Source organism: Falco biarmicus, chromosome 19, assembly GCF_023638135.1.
Source record: "Falco biarmicus isolate bFalBia1 chromosome 19, bFalBia1.pri, whole genome shotgun sequence".
Taxonomy (NCBI): domain Eukaryota; kingdom Metazoa; phylum Chordata; class Aves; order Falconiformes; family Falconidae; genus Falco; species Falco biarmicus.
The window spans coordinates 639,802-654,750 of record NC_079306.1 but is presented as its reverse complement, the minus strand read 5'-3'; the positions used below and the strand labels follow the sequence as shown (position 1 = coordinate 654,750).

The following is a 14,949-nucleotide window of genomic DNA, read 5'->3' as shown; positions in this document are numbered from 1 at the left end:
GGCTCTTTTAGTTAGCTTTTTGCATTTCTAACCATTAATACATGCACACGCACTGAGCAGCAGCAAGAGGGTGGGGAGACTTGTTATTTTTAGGAGCTATATGAGAAAGTGCTCCAAGAATGCAACTTAGCAGCAGAGGGTGAATGCATGTGCTACAGAAAACAGTCCCCTTTTGCTTTTATTGAAAAAGACACCGAAATCAATTATTGCTCAACGTGAAAAAAAAGGTTATTTTTCTATTGCCACATGCTAGGGCAGTGTGCAGCTAAAATGGGTGGCTACAGGAGGTGGAATTCCCCTCCTCAAGCACTGGCTCAGCCGCAGCACACATCAGCAACAACCAAAAGTTATGAGAAAGCAGCTGCCAGTTCTTCTCCCACAAAAAGGGGAGAGACTTCCACTACACTAGACTATGTTTGGATTTTTTAAGCAAAACTGCATGGCCTATGCAAACACGAACTCACAAAAGGATAAATAGCCCTCTCACAAATGGAACAGGCGAGCAGCCAAAACGCTCCCTAGCATAGGACGAGCGTAATAATAAAAGCAATAAAGATGGCCAGGAACATCCACCCACAACAGCAGCCCCCTCAGAAAAGCCCACAGAAGTGACAAGGGGCTTGCAGAACTCGCAGGAGATAACAGCAGCTCCGTATCTTCACCAGAAGATTAAATCCTGGCGAAGGCTAGCCTTGAGGTGACACAGGCACAGATGACAGCAAGACAAGGACACATTAAAGACAGGACTCTTTGTACCATCCTTCTGAACTTCTGCAAGAGCTCTAGACCAGGAGAAACCAAAATACTGAACCATTGCTCTTGCCTGCTAAACAAACTGGGATCTCACCTCCACCCACAGCAAACTGATCCTCCTCCAAGAGTAATCTCCTTCAGGCCCTGACGTAGCTGACTTCCATGCATCTGCTGCATCTAACAGTGGACACAGGAGCTGCTGTTACGTATGACCTGTTCTGAAGGCACAGAGAAACCCAGGCTTCCTCAGGAAGCTTTAACATGCAAAAGCAGCCTCCAGCAAAGAGGGATGAAGAGGCCAAACCTTCCTGTAGTACCAAACCACTGCTCAGACCAACTCTCTGACACCGCAAAGAAGAGAAGCACAGAACTGATTAAACACTTTGTCACCTGTGCTTGGGGTCCAAAAACCACTGCAACCGAACCTTCCAGGTAGCTGCACAAAACGCTGCAGCTCTGAATGAGTCAAGAGTGCTCAGCCCTTCATCACCCACTCCTAGCAGAGGGCAGCCTCACTACAACTCTCTCTGTAAGAAAATAACCAGAGAAGTCAGATCAGACAAAGGACACATCAACTTGATGACTGCTAGAGTTATTTTACCATCACCTGTGCAGTATGGTGGCAGGTAAGACTATCGTATCAGGATACAGACCAAATAAAAGTCAAATATTGCTGTCTTGGGCAGCCTGGGCGTTAGTTTTCCCCCTCCTGACAGTCACATCATCACTCATCTCACTGTGCACCCGTCTTCCTTGCCCATAAGAGACAAGGATCTGTCCCACGGCTTCTGGCACGGCCCAGGCTCCCAGAAGCTGCAGCCAGTGTTGTCTATCAAGCTGAAGGTAGAAGCATGTGTCATTAGTTCCAGAATTCTTAACTCCTATTCAGTCAACGATTTGTGCAGGCTTTGACAAACAGGTTACCTGCCTACAAAAGCCAGGGCCACAACTCTGTGCTTGGTGGGCTCACAGGTTTGTGTTTGAACGGCACTTAGAGTGTAAGCAGCACCAGGCGTGACCATACGTACCTCCAGCAAGCTGAGCACGAGGCCACGCGAGAGCCTGAAAGCTCCTCTCAAGAGTCCTTGCAGCCAGGTATGCTGGTGAACTGGTCTACAAAGGGAGCCTGGGGCGTCAGTTTTTACAGTTTGTTCTCAAACTAATCACAAACCCCAGAAGTCTCTGCCAGTCCAGCACCGCATTCAGCAACTGTCAAGTGATGAAGCAGCTTCAAGTTAGGAGCTACGACATTGAGACAGCAGCAAAGTCACAAAACTTTAGAGGACAGTTGTTATGCCCCTTCCTGTCAAAGTCAGGCTGGTGCTGGAGGTGTTTGAAGACTGTTTAAATCACCCTCCTACATTTAAACTCAGTTGCGTGGGATGAGGTTAGGGATGTGTTTATTCCATCAACAAACAAATCTTATTGTTAAACACGCAGCATAATTATTACGGAGGGAGACTGCTGTATTTCACAGGGCAGCCAACCCTATGCTTTTTTAATTAACAGAGGTCAGAGATTGTCCTTACCACTGTCACTTAAGCAGCCTGCTGCCTTCGCCAACATGAAGAACTTCAGGGGTCTCTCTACCTCGTATTTATGCTTCCAATGTATAGAAAAGCTATTTAGGAAATTAAAGAAATGGATCAGCTGTCACTCCCAGTGCTTCGATAACACTAACTGAAACTGAGAGCAGGAAAACAAAGCAAAAACCCAATGGCATTTCAGGCTGCCTGCCAGCTACTTCTGATAGCAAAACAAGCAGCTCTATTAAAAAAAAAATCGGAACCAACACATGGCAAAAACCTCAGTTTACTCGATCTTGCAAAGTGTCAGGAGGATTCACTCATTCTTTAAAGAAAGATTTAGCTGCTCATTCACTACAGAATATGACTGGTATGTACATACATGTGCTCAGATTTATATCACATTTAGTCAGGATAAATTGCTTCAATAAATTCTATTCTTAAGAACAGGCAGAATAAGCAGATGATTGGATACTGGGAACACATTCTCATTCCTCTTCCTGCAGCCGCGGGACAGTATTTCACTGTTTTGATGATTTTTAGCATGTTGGAAACAGCAAGGGGAAGCAGAGAAATGCAGACAGATTACTGAAGCGTGCTTCAAAGTTCTGTCAGCACAGACCTGACAAGCAGCTGCCGTCTCACAGAAAACTGAAGAGACCATTTTCAACCAAAACAGACTGTGCTCCCCAAGTCTGTATGTGTTTTTCTTCCTCCCTTGCCTTATTAACTCATGCAAATAACCTATAGGCTGTCTGTAAAAAGAAGCAAACCCAAAGCCACACTTCAAAGCAGCAGTCTCAAGTGTGTGTTGTGCTGATAATCAGGCACCCCTTGGAGTTTGCACAGGGTATTTAAGATACAAATTTTCTGATGACTAGCTTGTATAGAGCAGCGCTCTCAACAGAAGCAACTCCTCTGGAGCAAGCACAGCATGCAGAAAAACAGAATAAACACGAGCTTTGCTTCCAAGAGTGCATCTGCTCTGTAATGGATCTCATTCCCAGCTCCAACCGCACCTTTTAACTCCTCACCAAAGCAACTGCAGCATTGCAAGAGGATGTTTGCAAAGCTGGACAAGTGTGGCCAGGACAACTGCCACACTTCACCATTTCTCCAGCAATGCTTATCCAAGGGTGTCAGCACCGAGGCAGCAATGACAACTTTTTCCTGAAGTTAATCTTGTTCTTTATTTGTTGGGAACATCGCCTCTTCCTACTTCTGGCATTGAGATAAATGAGAAATACTCTGCGGAGTGGTTCAGTGCATGCCAGGATGCTGGGCTGACACCGAGCTGACACAGGAGGTACGTGCCGTGATAGCATCCGTGAGACGAGAGGCTCTTTTTGCAAACAAAGTGAGACAGAGTCAGAGAGCGATGTTCACCCAAGCCCCACTCCCAGCTCCACCACTGCCATCTGCTGTGATCCTGGCCATCCCGCTTACGATTGCTTTGTGGCTAGAGAAAACGAACCCTCTAGGTTAAATGCACACCCATGCAGGCTCCACTTATTCAGTCGCTGCATGAACTGCATTTGTAGGGTATGAAGATACTCAAAGTTTTGATTCCACAAGGAACCTGTGCGCAAAGCCACTTGTTAATTCAAGTCCTTAGCTGGGAGGGATCACATGCATTTCTACCAGAAAGAGTAATCAAGTCACAGCTGATGTGCAATAAAGTTAAGTATTTTGCTGCATGTGCTATGAGGCAGCGTGTTTTAAATGTCCATTAACAAGAGAGCATTTGGGCAGCCTGAGGCCTTACTGATAGCAGAGGGCTTCTATTAAGTTCAGAAGAACTACAAGACATTGTTTTGGAGATCATTATTGGTCTGATGAAGAAAGAATTGGAGGCAATCTACTTTGAGGCTTTGGAAAAATCTGAGTCAAGAGTGTGAACGTGGTGGTGCAGACACCACATCAATTTTGTGTGCAATACACCAAGCATGCTGCAGATTACTTAATAAATAATTCAGTCAGCAGACCCACCTGAAACTTGCTGGAAGAATTCCCTCGTGAAGAGTCAAGAGAATTAAAAAAGAAAACCCCCAAACAAATCAAAATATCAAATTAGCACCTGCAGAACTCAAACCATACAAAATTCCCTTAGAACCATGGAGGCTCATAAATGAGAAATCTATCACTGGCTAAACCTGGGTGCAAGAGCTTGCTCTCAGCAATGAAGAAGGTGGCAATTCACCCCTGCAATGGGTATGAGGAGACCTACAGGCCGTGATACAGCTACACTGACAAGGCTACTTACCACTTCTGAACTGTTTTCTCCTCTCAAAGTTTAAGCCTAACAGAAGGTCTTCTTCACGTTTCAGAATATATACCTATCACCTCAGATTAAATATATTTAGAACTATGTTTTAACTAACCTGTTTGCAATGCCTGGCATAGACAGGATCAACTGCAATCCAAGGCTGCCGTGAGGATCCCTGATCTAGGCAAGCCCCTGCAAAGGGAAGGCAGACAGATGGAGGTGAAGAGTTTTACCTGCAGCATCAGTGCCAGTACAGGAGGAGGCTACATGCCACAGTGCCCGCTGCGCCTCCTTCTACATGATGGAAGGAAGAGAGGAGGGTCTTCCCAAAGAGCTGCACGAGGCCCCAGTCAGAGCTGGACAAGCCTTTGCCAATGTCGTGATGACAAAGAATATCGCAGTTTGGAGGAGATTCACACACACCTCTCCACCACCGTTTTAGGGACATAAAGCTCCACATGCTTTTGAAGTTGCTTTATTGTCCTTCCCTATGACTCTTCACAGAAGTCCACCAGGAAGCAAGAGTGCAAACGAGCTGCAGGGATGGGAAGCATGAGGGAGTTCCAGTCTGGGACCTTCTACTTGTTTAGTCAACAGCCTGTTTCCTCCCGCCAGGCTCCCCATCTCCTGTTGGCCAGGGAGAATTGTGCGCCAGAAAGTTCTGCCTTTTCCCACCGTTACTGCTGAATTTCTGTCATGCCTTTTCCCCCCGCCAGCACCCCCACACACACAAGCCAGTCATGCCGATTCCCTACTCCGTCCCTGCATAAGGGCATTAGCTGGCAGGTACTTTAACAAAAGGTATAATTTTAAAGTTGGCAGTGAACCACAACCTAGGTGTGAAGTTCTAGAGGGGTTAACAGTGATGCCCAGGTTCATACATAGACAGGACGATGTTACAACCTTTAAAATATGTATTTTACCCATCTCAACAGGCTGTTGGTATTTGCAGGAGCTGGAAGGGAAAAGGCTGCAAGTATCTCATGAAAGCTGAAACCGCCCTGTCCCATCCAAATGAACTGAGCTGCCCACCACACCCTCTTGTTTCCAAGGAAGAACTTGACTGGGACACTGGTCTGGGGATAAGCTGGTTTTGCTTACCTCAATAATCAAAATTTCCACTTTTCTTCCTACAGATATTAAAGTCAGCCCATATGCTACTTTCCCCCTGGTATATCAGTCCATAAACTGAAGTGGTCCCAAAGCATGTTAACGAACCCATTAAGAAAAAACGAAGCCCGTTATCCTAGTCTAGACAGACACCTAGGGGTAATATTTTAACTCCCTCAAAAGGAATTAAGACATATTACATGCATCAACAACAGCAATGAAAGACCAGCCTTCCTGAAAAGGATTTCCCCCAGGATGTGCATTGGCACCTCATGGAACCCATTTTCCAAACTTCAATTTGGAAACAGTTTAGGAAGAGACACCAGAAGCAGGATACACATTTTCAAAAGCACATTTGGCATTTATGGATCCTTTCATCCACGATGCTCTCTATCCTTTCCAACGCACTATTGTAGCTTTACAGAGGAGGAGTTTGAGGTATGTCTGTAGCCACAGGTCAAGTCATGGTTTTGGCTGGCAGCACCAGGCTGATGCCACAGAAAGGGCCACAGTCAGATTCTTAATTGTCTTTAGTAGCATTACCCACAGCCACATGTTCACAAGTGCACGTTCCCACAAATACCCCGTGCCCTGGTGGTAAGGACACTCAGCTGCCCTAACGCGCGTCAGGATCCAGATATGAGCAGCGTGGGTTTTTGTGTTCGTAGCTTTTATGGACCTGTTCCAGCTGAACTACTGACAAGCAGCTGAGGTCTAGAATCAGTCTCAAGCCAAGATTTGTAAGTCTGAGTCACGCCTCTTCTGGTTTGCGAAAGTCATGAGCAAGTAACTCTACATCCCCTCTGAGGACCCTCCTATGTCCAGCTGCCTCCGATGGTGGCCCAGCATCTCCTGTGTCCAACACTGGGACCCTCACAGCTCCCAACTGGAAAGCACTCCCCCCCCAGCCCCGATCACCTCAAATCCCTGAAAAAAAAAAAAAACAAAACACCCCACCCAAAAAACCACACAACCTTTTCCTTAAACCTCAGTGGTAAGATGGAAGAAACTGCCAGGTCATTAACTGCTGAACATTGGGGGAGAGAGGTGGTATGAAAAATCCTCTAAAAATAAAGCTCTATTGTCATACTTGCATGTGACCATTGTTATTGCAGGCATGCTTGTGCCCAACACTCTTGCATCTGTGCCTTGCAGACAAACTGAAATACTTTAAATCCAATGAACACTTGGGTGTACATAAAAACTGTTCCACTTTGAGTCTGCCAGCATGGCTCCCCTCTCCAGCACGAATGCGCTTACCAGTATACCAGTACCAGCCCATTTAAGGTTTATTCCCATAAATCATAAGGATAAACTTTACATTAATATGACCACAAAATTAAAGCTAGAGGTTGCACCAACTATGAAACAAAACCAAAAGAGCTGCAGAACAACCTCCTAAAAATAGACTTAAAGTAGAACAGAAAACAAAAGCAAACTGCATGCTCTGCTGACAGAAGTCTCTCTCTGCTAAGATTTACTCGCCTAGGAAGACCTGATTGAAGAATGAGCTGCAAAATGAGTTAGAAGAAAGAAAATTGCTAGAGATAGGGACATCAAGAGAAAGGACGTACCTAGGGAACTGACTGTAAGTTAAGATTGTCAGTGAAAGGTGCAGCACAGAAACAAAAGGGCTGTTAGTGTCCAAGAGACAGCAGACACCTGCAGGTAAGATCAAGCCTCCCTCGCTCTATATTCTGCCTGTGTATGAGTTTATCTATAGTTATTTTTCAGATTCCAGTAAAAGGCTTCAGTCTCCCATCGTGCTCCCTCACCCCTCAGATTTGCAGCCTCCAAAAGAATGAATTGCTCAAGCGTTGTGCTGTGAAAAGGGACAACTTGGGGAATTTTGGCATCAGTTTTAATAGTCTGCCAATAGTTATGGCAACGATGGAAGGAGAGGTGGTGAGGAAAAGCAGACAAATCACACAGGATAACTGCATGGGTGCCTGGTGTCAGGGTCAGCACTGACACTGTGGTGATTGTGGCACCCGGTGCCCCAAAATGGGTTTTAGCAGGGGCTCTAGGGTGAGTGAGTTCATCTGAGACATCTGCAAGCAAAAAGAGGGTACCCAGATGGTTCAGTGCAGCTGCCCCATCCTGTATCACTGCAGGACATGTACTGGCGCAGAGATAATAACTGTTTTACTCTCCAAAATGAAAAAGCGCCCTTCAGAGTCAGATGCAAAACCCATCACAGACACCAGCCTCAGGCACGCAGGAACAAGTCCAAGCAAAGGTGCAGCTAAAGGTAAGACTTCTTTCAACCCACAGGGAATACAGAAAACCAGTTAGCAACTGTCCCAGGCTATTAAACAGGGCAAAGACTTTTCAAGAAGGGTGCAGGACCCAGGGAGGGCTGTGACTTTTGTAGAAAAATTACAGTATTTAGCTGACAGCAGGAGAAGCAAAGGCAGAACTGGATCAGAAACGGTGCTCTTATGACCATAGAACGCTTGAGTTGGAAGGGACCTTAAAGACTGTCTGGTTCCAACCCCCCTGCCATGGAACACCTTCCACTAGACCAGGTTGGTCAAAAAATCATCATAATACCCATATTCCCCCGAAAAAGAGAAAGAAGTCTCCCCACAGAAGGTTTCATTACCTGGGATTATTGCAAGGTACAGGCCGGGTACTACTACACCTGTGGCAGGCAAAGCGTGTTTTCTCCTTGATCCAGTCACTGTGCTCCTTGCTGCGCCTCTAGTTTTAGCATGCCAGTTTAATGCAAAAGGTAAAACAGAGCTAGGAGTTAACTTTTTATGAGACTGAGCTACATGGGATTAATTCTCAGAGACTAATGAGTCGCAAGGCCATCCCAGATCAATTTGGGTAACTTTGTTGAGACCTGGGAGCCATGCCAAGAGCATTAACAACCAGAGCTGCAATACAAACAAGCCTATTCAAACACAAATAGTGCTCAAGACACTAGACCAAGCCCCAAGGACAGGCAGTACACTGCTACTGGGAAGAAGAGATAAAACCACAATAAACTAGATTATTATAGATGGCTGCACAGAATCTGTGCTGTAGCATACATCTTACTACAGGAGAGTATACAAGATCGCAGACTTGAGACAGAATCTGTAATTGCCACTGGGAGCTGGAACTGGAAGAGAGGTTGGTTACAATCAAAACCCAAACTGCTTTCTGGCAAGTACAAGGGAAAGAAAGACTAAGACAGCCATTTCTACTCTGCTAGCCAAAAGAGAAGGAAGCATAAGGCACTGCCCCAAGCTCTCAAAAATAGTAAGAGATTTCCCACTAAAATGCAAGGAAGGAAACATGTTGCTTTGAGACTGTTCCAGGAAAGGCTCTTTATTATTTTTCTAAGTGCAGTCATTAACAGCTCTATGCCTCGAGCTTCCTGACAAATCGAAATGAATATTCAGCACACAGTGCTCTGAAAAGGCTGGGATCGGCAGGGTCACAGAGGCAGCTGCACCCCGAAAACGCATGGAAGGGAACCCCGTCCTGCCATAGCACTTGCCTGGGGTTCGGCATCAGCGTTCCCCATGCTTGCCTGGATTAACATACCACATCGCAGAGATGGCTTGGAGCACCATAACCCACCATGAAGTGCGGAAAAACCAAACAGGTCAAGTTCTTTCTTAACAACAACAAAAAAAAGCCACTTTTAACATCTAGGCTTCCTTGTTGCAGGGTTAGCTCTGCAAGGCAGAGGGCTAGGCACCCAGCCTGCCTAGTAGTCAATTTGGCACCTAATTTCCACTGGTGAATGATTGCTGACTCTCAAACTACATTAGGTGCCTGTAGGGACTTAGGAACAGAGCTGTTTCTGCACCTTTGGGTGCCCAGATCTCCGTTTGACTATTGCCAGCTACTACACACATTGCGAAAGATTTTAAATTTTATAGGGAGAGGCCACCACCAAGCTTAGTGAAAACGCACAGGCTGCTGTCAGTCCTAGGCTTTGACTTTAAAGTTATTTTGGGGTGTAAGAGAAGGAGTTCGAATGTTTGCTTTGTAACCAAAAAGCTACAAGAGAGCTTAAAATTGTCAACTGGGAAAGAAGGCCAAAAGCCGACGCTATAAAATCTGCTTTAGCGGCACAACACCCTTATGCTTTATAAGCTTGATAAAGCAAACCCAACTGTATAAACTGGAATATTGGCAAGGAACTCACTTGAAGTAAATCTCCAACAGACATACAGTATTTAACAAGTCGTTACAAGTTAACCTACAGCAGAGGGTGAAAGCAAAGTCCAACCACTTACCACCTGACTGTACCTTTCTGGGTGCTCAGTGCTGCCGAGAAGCTCGTAGAGGATCTCCGAGCCACAAGAGCATCCCCAAACAGTCAGAACTATCACCTCGATAGCATCAAAGATGCACAACACCCTCGCTTCTCACTTGCTAGTGCCTTAAAACAGCCTTGGAGCTTCACCACCCCCATGAGCTGCACTTGCTGCTATCAGAAGAACGATCTTTCCTACCAAGCAGGACATTTGGCCCTAAAGTGACAGAAAAAGCAGCTTTCCTCAGCTCACACCGGAGCAAATTAACAGCCTGAGTGCAAAGAGTATTTCTACATGCTTTGGGAAGAGGGTCAAACCTCACATGAAGCAACAGCCATGAGCGAGAGTTGCGCCCTCCTCCTCTCAAGTGTGCGAGCAATGGGATAGGGAGGCACTGTCAGCATCCTGTCAAACGTAAACCAAACTCCAGCAAAAGGAGCAACACGGGCCCCAAGCCATGTGCACCAGCCATGACGGACTTTGCTAAGACCAGGAAAGCTTTTCCCTGCAGTTACAGCAGCAAACCCCCCTCACAGCCAAGAGCTCCAGACAGCTAGGAGGCTTTTCCCACCACAGCTTCCACCAGCCCTCCCAACCACACAACTTACACCGTTTATAACCCTTTTATAAACAGCAACGAGTTTACCGTTACCATAACAAGAAGTGTAATTTGTTAACGTTGCCTCCACATTAGGTTCTGGCAGGATAAAAACCATTATAGAAGCTCCATTGTCCAAGAGCCTCCTCACACTGGCCAGCCTCCAGATCAGATCTGGCCTGGCCTCCAACTCCAGAGCAAGGTGTCAGAGAAACTCTCATGTCGTCTCAGCATGGCTGGGGCCCAGCTGAGCCACAGGTCTGGGCTGCACAAAGGGAAGGATACTGGGTTTTTTAAAATCTCTGCGGAACACCGTGATGAGAAAAGCCAAGTGAGACCAACTGCGAGAAGCTCGAGCAATCTAGAACTATCTTTGCGAGGTCCTTATGCTCTCCGACATGAGCTGAGGGACACCGGTGTGCAGATGCCTCATGAGCACTTCCCGAGTTTGGTACCTTTGAGAGGTCAGATTCCATCACACTAACAGCACAATCCTCATGCTCCTCCTTTCATGATCAGATTTCTGAGAGAGAAGTAGCTGCTGCTCTTCAAATACCTACTTCAAGTAATCCTTGCCAAACGTCGCTGAGGCAGCCATAGCTTGGCAAAACATGCTTTAACACAAGCAAGGTTTCTCTAGTGAGGTGCCAAGGACTAGATTTCTAATATGAAGAGGCATCTGTCCAAAGGGTTTTGAAGCCTTTGATGAACACAAGACAAAATCCAACCTAAACCAGCAAGTCAGCAACCTCCCCAGGCAAGAAGATGGAGAAGGACCATCTACCAATCACTCACATGCCAAAGCTGTGCTTCCCCTCCCAGCTTCTGGAAGAAAGATGGACTGTACAGGATGTCCCCAAGGTATTTACCCTAAGACACCAGGGAGAATCCAAACTGCAAGACCCTGACAGCAGACAGAGCAGGACTCATCGGCAGCACCTAGGCAGAGCATTTGATGGGAGCACCTACCAGGTCCCATCAAACACAGCACCTGGCCTCCACGCTGCAACAAGCAGCAAGGCCCCAGGCACGATTTATCATGAACTTGCTGTTCCAGGACCTCCTCCAAAATGGGAGGAATTACCTGGAAGTCCCTGAGGCTCTCCACTGAGGTCAGACAAGCCTCCACTTAATTCCCACCACTGCTGTCACCTTTGCTATCAGAGCAGACCTTGCACCTTTGGCCAGACCCAGAGGTAACAATCTAAGTGTGAACCTGGAGCAACAAAGGTGAGAGCACATCCACATCCAACTCTAGCCAAAGCAACATGGCACAAATGTTCCTCACAGCCTCAGGCAACAAGCTTTTCCTTCCTCCTTCATACCACAACCAACTGAATCCTTGCAGCCTGCAGAAAGAAAGGCTCCAAGCGGAGATCACCAGGTAGGAAATGCTTCTGGCATTGCTTCCAGCAGGTTCAAATTTGTAGCACGACAGCACACAGAGTAAACAGACACTCTAAAGGCAGACTCTCCAAGACGCACGCAGGCAGCTTCTGGATCCTGACACTATGGCTCTCGGGTCGCCTTGTGGTTCTTCATTAGCGGTGATACATCTTCAGCTATATACTTCTTCACAGCAGGGACAACATATTGCAAGATATCTACTACAGGAGACAGAAATAATTCAAGTTTAAGAAAGGAAGGAAAAACCTAAGAGACTCACCGTTTCTCACTGAGCAGAGATAATTACAAGAAAGACATGACAAGCCTTAGAGAATGCATTATTTTACCTAGGAAATGCCTAAGTGACCTAGAAACTCTAGTCCCATTTCCTGAAATTATCTAGCTGCTTAAGAGCTCTTGTTTCAATGAAAGTGAGGAAGAAAAAGGCTGCTGAAAACGGGACGTAAGAGCCCAAGTCAAGCTTGAACATATTTTCCCCACAATGGTGTGTGAATAGTTTTAAAGGAAGATCAAAGTCAAGGCTGCACCGAGTTAGGACTAGGAGAGCCTCTTATGTAAGTGACAACCTCCAGATAAAGCTCTTGTCAATGAATTAAAACAACTGAAACAGCACCAGCGGGACAGGGGACAGAAAGGCACGACACTCCTGTATGTATGTGTGGTCATAAAATAAAAATATTTAGTCTCACCTGTTATTATTTACATCACATGTGGGCATTTTTATTTATTTAGCATTCAAAGGCACACACATTTTATGGTGTCATTATTTGATATGCGAGCCCTAAAATCAGAAGGGAGCAAGAAATATTCCAAATATAAGCAATGCCTAGAAATTTGGTACATTATTGTGAGTTGTTTAACTAGAACTGCATTCTGCCTTCAGAATGATTGTGTTTTAGCAGTGAACAAAGCAGTGATTTCCTATATATAGTTTACATAATTCAAAACATGAAATCTTACATCAGTGAAGGATACAGTATCCTAAACGTGGATCATACAAACGGGCACTCTATATGCATTAAAAACAGACAGGTTTCAAAAAAAAAAAAAAAAAACCAAAGGAAAAGAAAGCAATGTAAGGCAGAAGGATGAAAAACATCCACACAAAGAAAAGCGAGCATCCCTTAGGAACTTTCTTACCACCTGCACCAGAAAACATACTTGCTCATTAAAACACTGCCAGCACATTCAGGATTACGTTTTAAAAAAAAATTAAAAAAATCACATTTCATCACATTTGCTTTGCCCACGGCTCAGTCAGACTGAAGATCTGGACGATGAGCAATGCTTGCTCTTGTATAAACTCTCCAGGTTTGTAACAGTGCACTCTTCCATATAAAGACTTCTGATCCGATTAACATTGTAGACAAACTTCCTCAGCCCCGTTTTCACACAGTACATCTACCCTGCACTGTGGGATGCTCAGCTAAGTCTCTGCTTTCACATTTTTGAGACCCAGCGGTTGATTCCAGGAGACCTGGCACCCGGCTGCAGTCACCCCTGGTGACAATCTGCCTTTGGATCTCACCTCCCTCTGCTCACCCTCCAGCTCTATTTTACTAACACTCAAAAAAACATAAGGGATTATTCCTAGTGCTGGAACAGCAGAAGAATGGCCCATGAATGGCTGCCAAGCCTACCTTCAGACCCTGCTGCAACAAGAACAGCACAAGATTGAAGAAAACTTCACATTTTGCAAATTTGCACATTCTGGCAAAGCTTTCTCTCCCCACATGCAACCTACTTCCAACTTCACCAGTTCAATCTCACTTCCAAAACTTCTTCAGACTTCCAGCATCTTCAGCTGTGGACACGACCAGCTGTACCTCTAGAAACAAGTCTATTTTAGATGCCAGCTATTTTAAATAATTGCAAGCATTAACTACTTAGCAATTTGAAGATTTGTTTCCTTCATCTCAGCAGACTCAGCACCAGCAAGAGCTTTTTGGCAGAAAACCCAGAAAGCCGTGTTCTGCTCCAAGTCTGGTTTACTCACTTTGGAAACAGTTAAAGGGCATAAGACAGCTCGGTACGGTTACACAGGTATAAATACACTCATTTGGGCATTGCTTATTCCCTAGCACTGCCAAGTCCACGTCTAGCCAAGTCCTTAATACACTGAAGCCTGTGAAAGACTGCTTTTTTATTATTATTATTTTAAATAGTAACAATGGTATTCAGAACGAGGTCTCTGCCAACCAGGGCTGAAAACATTCTCCATAAGCACAAAAAAATGAAAGCTGTGCAAGAGCTCTGCTAATAGCAGCACTACAAGTGTGGCAGCGCATCCCCAAAAGGCAGGGAAGTGGTGAACTTCACAGCTTTACTGTCTTTTCAACTCCAGGCACAACTTGCATTTCATACTAAAGGAGTTCAAACATCTGTTTTTCAGGAGAAGGGGAGGAAAATGTCTTCGTACAGCTTCCCTTGTAGGGTTTTTCAGTAGCCGTGCCTGACAAAGAGAGCTCAGAGCTCTGCCGAGCGCGCAGAGGAACACCCGCAGTGGGTAGCACGGCCTGTAGCTGGCAGAGGAGCTTTGTTTATTCATGAACCAGCTTGCAATGGCTGGCACCACGTCTCCACTCTGCTTCATTCTCTCGCACAAGGGTGGGACAGCAGAGTGGCATTCCAGACCTCTGCAGGCTCTCCGCAGGCTGGCTTGCTCCTGCAACCAGAGCGGCAGAGCCATCTGTGATCCCCATGAGCTAAAACCACGTTGTTTTCCTTGGGAAACTTCAAGAAATGGTTGCTGTCGCCCGGGAGCTCAGCTCCATGCTTGTCCTGCTGCGGGACTGCAGCCCCTGCTCGTGCACAACAGCAAAACAGTGACAGGGAGGCAGGAAAACTCACCCCGGCCAGCTTGGCCTCTCACTGCCACCCCAGCAAAGCATGCCAAGAGCTTAGACGAAAGAGGTACAAGCCAAAAATCCCTTTCCACTAAATAATTAGCCTACATCAAAGTTAGGTTTAGCCTCGGTGAAACCACACCGTGTTGGGGCTGGTTAAGGCGCTGAATTTATCATGTTTCAA

At 45.9% G+C, this 14,949-nt stretch overlaps 1 protein-coding gene across 1 annotated transcript in view; it reads right to left on the bottom strand.

Moving 5' to 3' along the window:
* Positions 1 to 14,949, bottom strand: part of LOC130141295 (cyclic AMP-dependent transcription factor ATF-7-like) — a 69,727-nt gene that overhangs the window by 49,867 nt on the left and 4,911 nt on the right. Inside the window, 4 exon segments of the mRNA XM_056322156.1 lie at positions 848 to 930; positions 1,144 to 1,280; positions 2,283 to 2,374; positions 4,661 to 4,737. The gene's annotated coding sequence lies outside the window, so the exon portion shown is untranslated.